This window comes from Dermacentor variabilis, chromosome 4 (genome assembly GCF_050947875.1).
Source record: "Dermacentor variabilis isolate Ectoservices chromosome 4, ASM5094787v1, whole genome shotgun sequence".
NCBI lineage: Eukaryota > Metazoa > Arthropoda > Arachnida > Ixodida > Ixodidae > Dermacentor > Dermacentor variabilis.
Genome location: NC_134571.1, coordinates 187558247 through 187565367, shown reverse-complemented (window position 1 = coordinate 187565367; position 7121 = coordinate 187558247). Strand labels below are relative to the sequence as shown.

The 7121-nt window shown below is 48.4% G+C and overlaps 1 long non-coding RNA gene across 1 annotated transcript; it reads right to left on the bottom strand.

The window, feature by feature from the left end:
* Positions 1-1869: 1869 nt before the first annotated feature.
* Positions 1870-3305, bottom strand: LOC142578102 (uncharacterized). Its single transcript, XR_012827167.1, has 3 exons — positions 3094-3305; positions 2939-3016; positions 1870-1977 (listed from the first exon to the last, which is right to left on the bottom strand). It is a non-coding gene; the product is annotated as an uncharacterized LOC142578102 (long non-coding RNA).
* Between the last annotated feature and the right edge of the window lie 3816 nt (positions 3306-7121).

The window sequence follows — 7121 nt, the reverse complement described above, 5'->3', positions numbered from 1 at the left end:
ATCTTCAACGCTTCAGATCTACAGCCCAAGGGTACAAAGGAAAATTTCGTAAAGTTTGACCAGAAGATGGCGAAACAGAAAAAACGGTTTGCCGCATGGATCTCAAGCTACTTTGATTATTGGATCGCGATGGCTGATGTTCCTAAAACGTTTGAAGACCTCCGGGATCACGTTATCGCTGAACAGTTCTTGCGTTGCTGCCACCCCAATCTTGCCATCTTTCTCAAGGAAAGGGAATGCAAAACCCTTACAGCTCTTGCGGACACAAACGACCGTTTCGTCGAAGATCAGGGCATCAATAATATTGGGAGAGTAGCAGACGACGCCAAGAGGGTCAATCAACCGAGTGTTGTACCCCAGAACAAACAGCAGCAGACTTGTTTTCTTTGCAACCGGGAAGGACATACGGCGCCTGATTCTCGAAGCGCTTCTAGAGAGGTTGAGAAATGCAAGTCATGAGGGCGGATTGGGCTCAAAACAGCTCATTGCAAGACTAAGTTGAAGGAGAACCCCGTATCTTTCGTCACAGCAGACAGTGTGGAAAATCGAGATTCTGGTTCGCTGGCCGAATCCACGGAAGAAACATGCGCTCCAATTCAATGTGGCAAAACGATCAAGAAGCTGCCAATGTTCTCATTGGATATTATGCCAGTTGTAGAAGGACGAGTACTAGGACAAGTAGCACACACGTTCTGTGAGGTAGGGGCAGCAACACAACCAATGTGTGGCGTGATTTGGCTCCCGATGAGTGCCTAACTGGAAAAACCAGGAAAGTTCTACTGTTGGATGGTAATGGCAAGAACTTACCCGAAGCACATATCCGAATTAACACACCTTACTTCATTGGGGACGTAAATGCACCATGCATGAGTAATCCTCTATATGACCTCGTGCATGGCAAGATTCCAGGTGTCTTTACTGTAAAGACCCACAAGGCATCTGTTCCGTTCAGGGCTATTGTCACTGAGAAGGGCTCCTGGCAGGGCATCTTGTCAAGGTATCTGCAGAAGCACCTTAGTACCATTCCGTTAGAAGACCCTTTTCTGGTAAAAAATTCTACAGAGGTTATCGAATATTTTTCTGGCTGTGAAACCTCGTTTCAAAAGAGGTTCGCATTTTCTATCGATGTAGAAGATATATTTTACTCATTGCCTCATCCTGAGCTTTTCAGCGCGGTTAGAAGCCACATTGAAGACATGGCACCAGTGGCCTTCCAAAACATGACTGGGTTATCAACTGACAATTTTTTAGAGCTAATATCCTTTTTTCTCTCATCCACCATTATCACCTTTAATGACGGCTGTTTTATCCAAAAAGAAGGAGTGTGCATCGGCTCTTGCCTAGCACCACTTTTAAGCGATATTTTCTTAGCAAGTATTGACAAGCGCATTCAAGCGTCCCTTTACAACGCAGGCGTGCAGAAAGTTTTTAGATATGTCGACGATTACCTCGTGGTAATGAATACGACTGATGCTCAGGATAAATGCAATAGTATACACCAGAACACCGTGAATTCAAAGGGCGCCGCCATATTGATGAGCGCCGGTCGCGCCATCTATCCCAAGCGCCGCGAAGTAGCAGGCCTGGGCTGCCACGCCGGGAGATGCGACCCGGCGCGAAGGCGAAACTTGGGCTTTTTAGCTGGGCGGAAGGCGTATTTCGCGTTTTTTCTAGCCTGTCACTTTCGCTGTCTCGATTCAATCAAACTTCAAGACCTCATGCAAGTCCGCAATGGCCACACTGAGTGATGTGCAGACTGCAGAAGCGAATACATCGGGTAACCACGTAAGCACGTAACCTGTGAAGGATTTTACAGCACTGTGTTGGTGACATATATTATTAAAGAACGCCGAACATTGTCCTCTGCACTTTCAGTTTGGTCTTGTTTGTCATGGTCACTACTGGGTCGGCCACGTTTGGCAACCAACTGGCGAGGTCGTTTGACTGCCTGATTAGCAGACGCCAGCCCTTCACCACCTGCACATTGAAAACAAAATAGATGTTATAGTAAGAAGGACTGTAGTTCTTTCCCATGCCATCACTGTTGCGAAGATATAAAGTCCCCGCAAAATGAAATAGAAGATGCACCAGGCCAATTGTATCGTGCAACCACTTAACAGTACAACATTCAGAACACAAGCCTACAGTACTCGAACAAGCAGCATATGATGCTAAACCTGCACTCATTGGAAAATGAGGAAATACAGTAGTTATAATGTTCAACTACATGTGCAGTCAAAGCCCGTATAACAGGGCGAGCATGACGGATGCAGGTGTTGTACAGTTGCACAAACCATGACAGGGCACATAAAATTACCACCCCTACTTAAAGCTGCATCATCAGGGAAGCCTTTGGTACAAGACAACAACCGCACCTGCATTCCAAAAAATTAGCCCCACCAACTGCAGATACCTGGTTTCAGACCTGTTTCGCTTGTGCGAGGCCATATCGGATTGTTAGCGCTCCCTTAGAAAAGAAAACAGTAAAAAAAAAACTGGTGAGAACGAGCAAAATTTTGTTGCAATATACAACAATAATTAAGCACCTTATTTTCCTCGCCTTATCAACGGAAAAATTTTGCGCTTTGCCCCGCATAACAGCCCGCACGCAGTTTAGAGCTCAGGAGGCTCAAGTGAATTCGTTACGAATGACACCTGCAACACCAGCTCGTAAAGACAGGCGCGCTGCAAGAACGCCTTCGTCGACGAGCAGTCGTCGTTTACGTTTTTGTGGACGCATGCTACGTGACGAGCAGACTTCGGTTTACTTTCATTAGCAATAACGCTCACCAGCAGGGCAACATACTATCGCCTACAACTTGTCGTTCACGCTTAATGGTCATGCCGTGCACCAGCTGCAAGTATCGCTGACCGCAAACTCAGCTGTTCCGCTTAACCGTCGGGAGGTCTGCCTGAATGAAAACACGAAAAAGCTTGCCTTCTTGTTATAGCCAAGGCGAAGCACCGGCGCGGGATTCTGCTCAGTGGGCTTGTCCAGAAAGTGCTCAGAGCAAACCTGCGTGTTACACATATTACGTTCGTAGGGCGCAAAGTTGAACGTGGCACCAAAATATACACCGATCGAATACTCACTCGTGCATTTTCACTGGGTTGGTAGTTCTTCCTATTCACTGCAGCTATCCACCGGTGGCGCAGCTTGGCATTCTTCGTAGCGGATGGAAATCGGTGCAGGCTGAAAACACCGCACCGGCACGATTCCCTACGTGTATTGTGCACTTCGCAAACAGCGCTAAGCAACCTGCTCCTTTTCCGCTGGTTATTTTGGCATCCAAACACGACGCAACGATGCCCAGGTGACTTCTTGTACTTAGGATCCGCGTGAACGGGCACATTTCCGCACTTTGGAGTCCTAGAGCTAGCGCTAGCCATGTCTGCTGGTCCCCGGCGAACACACTTTGGCAGCCCAGAACAAAATGGCGCTGGTCGACCGGGCAATCCGGGCGCGAGAGTATGCGTTCAAATAGTCTGGGCGCGAGGCTAGCGTATTCTGGTCTATAAGCAACGAAGGTCAAAAGCGTGGCAGTTTGGGCGAGTTGGTATGTCATAACTGTTTTAAGGCTAGTAGCGCTCACCCTGTTTTCCGCTCCCTTTGATCACCCCTACCTCTTTCCTTTTTTGCTCGTCCTGAGCGGCGCTACTAGCCTTAAAACAGTATAAGCAACATTCTCGATATTTTTGCTAGTAACGCCTTTGGAATGAAGTTCACGCACGAACTGCCGCAAGATGGTCGCATCCAGTACCTCGACTTGTGCCTTATTTTTCATCGAGCACGCGTGTGCTGGCAGTACAAGCCACGATCGAAAAAACAAATTCTGAATTATCAATCGGCCCACTCCAAGCCCGTAAAAAGAGCTATAGCAAAAAATTGCGTCCGCTCTGCTCTAGAGAAGTCATGCGAACATCAAGTTCGTGACAGCGTCGACGCCCAGCTAAGGCGTCTGGAGAAGGCTGGGTTCCACGGAGAAATCGTGGCATCGGTGGTAGAGAGCCAGATTCGCGAGGTAAAGGTTGGTGGGAGGCGCACGCTGAAAGAAGACGCACGCCCGCAAAAGCGCCCTGTCGTAGTGCCCTATTGGCACCAGGTTTCTCACCGCCTCAAGAAGGTTGGCGACAGGTGCGGGGTGCGTGTTGTGTTTTCAGCACCGGAAAAGCTGGGACGAATGTGTCGCCTAGTAAACGAATCCCAGAAGAAGCCAGCCTGCAAAATAAAGCACACCAAAGCCCTTGTTGTATGTGACGTCGGTGTTGTGTATAGTATTCCCCTCGCCTGTGGGAAATGCTATATTGGCCAAACCGGGCGCTGTCTGAATGAACGCTTGCTAGAGCATCGCAGGAATGCTACTTCACTAAGTGGCGCTGGTCATTTAGCCGACCACATTCGCCGTTGCTCGCACAAGCCAGCATGCAAGGCGTTTTTCGAACGAACACGTGTGTTGCGCAAATATAGCAATCAGAAAAACCGGGAAATTTTTGAAGCGTTTTGTATCTCCAATGCAAACGATTACTGTGTCAGTGCTCCTTCTGTTGTACTCGGGAAAAAAGGACTTGATTATCTCAGGGCAAACGGGTGTGTCGAATCAGCTAGGTAGAGCGGGAGATGAGCAAGATTGCACTGAGTGACGTAAAAAAGAGAGGGAAAAGTTTTTCTTTTTTCTTATTTTGGTTTGACACCAATGATGACTGTTGCCTAGACCAAGGAAATATGTTTGAGTGGTCCTGCGCACTAGCAGCCCCCCATTCCCTCCCCCTGTGTACGTAAAGCCCTATTTTCCATGAATAAAATTCAGTTGAAGTCCGGCGTTCGTGTTGTCTTTCTCTTCTCGTCCTTGTTCAATTGTGCGCTGGACCGATGTTTCACATATCCCGGTACTCTATTCCCCTGGCTCTGCATGAAAAGGTGGAAAGCGAGGTACAAGAAAGAGATGCTGTGATTAGGCATAATTGAGAAGTAAAAGTCTCCATATCACGCATCGATCGCTGTCATTAAGAAACCAGACGACACTATTTGTTTGTGCATCGATTTCCGCGAAATGAACAAAAAGTTAGTTTTCAACAGTGAGCCGATCCCAAGGATTAACATTGACCTTGCGCTTGCAGGAAAACAGAAGTATTTTCGAAATTTAAATTCATAAAGGGCTAATGGCAAGTACCCGTGCCTGCAGAGATCCGCAAAAAAACAACAACTTTTTCAAGCATATCGTGGCTCTATCACTTCAAATATATGCCTTTTGGAATCAGGACTGCCCCAGCTGTCTTTGTACGCCTAATGAGGGCAGCTTTAGGAGACCTACCCAATATACATCACTACTATAACGACCTAGTAATCGCTGCCACTACCTGGCAAGAACACTTCGATGCCCTGCCACGCGTTTTCCAAAGGATACGCAATGCGAACCTCACGGTCAAACCTACCAAGTGTGAGATCGAGCTAAAAACTATTACCTTCCTCGGACACCGCATTGGAGATGCGCAAGTAGAACCAATGCTTAAAAAACTGCGCAAGATCTTAGCCGCTAAGAGACCAACCATGAAGAAAGCCGTACAGTCGTTTCTCGGCTTAAACGCATACCACAGAAAGTTTATTTCCAACTCCACGACATCGCCAAGCCCCTGACTGACCTTACAGAAAAGGGTCAAAACCATATTGTATCTTGGGGACCCGCACAAGAAAACCCTTTCACCGTCCTCAAGGGCAAGCTCGCCGCAAGTCCAATGCTTGAAGCCCCGAACCTCACGAAGCCTTTTGTGCTCCGCACGGATGCTTCGAATACGAGTCTAGGCGCTGTACTTCTACAGACCAGCGAAGACAATGTTTTACACCCCGTTGATTATGCTATAGTTGCAACCTGCTGACTAGAGAAACCCGTTATTCCTCTACTCAACGTGAGTGTTTAGCGCTTGTCCGGGCTGTCCAGAAGTTCCACATTTACCTTTGCGGGACACCTTTCGTTATCCAATGCGATTATCAGCCACTGCAGTACTTGCAGTCGCCCAAGGACGTAAACAACCGTGTTTTACGGTGGAGTTTGTTAATGCAGTAGTATTCGTTTACTGTGGAATACGTCAAAGGGTCGAGCAATGTAGGTGCAGATTACTTAAGGCGTATCTGAACTGCGTCACTTCTGTAGGGCAGCACTCGTCAGAACTTTGGCTTGTGTTCCAAAGTCTCAACGTGCTTGGTGATCAGTGCATCCTCGTAAATTGTTTCTGTGGACCACGAACTTTCCTTGAAGTATCTGCACGTGCCTGCTGTCATGCACACTCGCCTCTTATGTTAATTAGAATAGTTGCGGGCCACTATATTAAGTGGGGGGGGGGGCTGTTGTAATGATGTGGATAGTGGCGTGTGGCGTTGACAAGACCAGCATGGAATGATGTGTTATGGCAACAACAAGACCACGTGCAAGAAGACCACGTGCCACCAACAAAGAAGTGGTGTGCAGAGTGCGCAGAGCGTGAGAGCGAGCGGAAATCTTGAACGGCAGCTGGCAGAACGGCGGTTCAAGGCCCGATGACTGGCGACCGCGTGTCCTGCTACCGTGCGTACCTGGTCGGAGATCCCGCTCGTGGCTGAGCTCTCCTGTGCACCAGCCGCCTGCTGTTAAAGCGGCCTGGTGCAGTGCTTCGTGCTGGGCACCGGGGCGGCTGAGCTATTTGTCTGCCGTTCTAGCGGCCGAGGCGTTACAAGCCAGGCGCTACGGGCCAGCTACATCAGTGGCCTGCTGTTGTGCCGGCCTGCTGTTCCTGTGCTTTCAAGTCGCGACAAGGTGCAGCGTGATGATGATGGCGTAAGACGTGGCTGTCGCAAGCAACACACCAGCTGTCTTGAAGTGTCAGACGACGCAGCGACGCTCTACGCAACGACAACCATCATGGTCACCGTAACGACGACGCATACCGGCGAGTCGTGATGTATGAGTGCTAGGCACATCCTTATATAGAAGTACAAACTACTTCAGAATTCTAGTTCACGTGTACGTAAATCGTCTGTATCGTGTTAGCGTGTCCGTATAAAGTTTGTGTTGCTTGTAAAAAAGCTCCCGACTGCCGTGTCGTTATTAAAAGTATCCTAGGCCCAAAGGAAACAGCAAGTCTGTTTC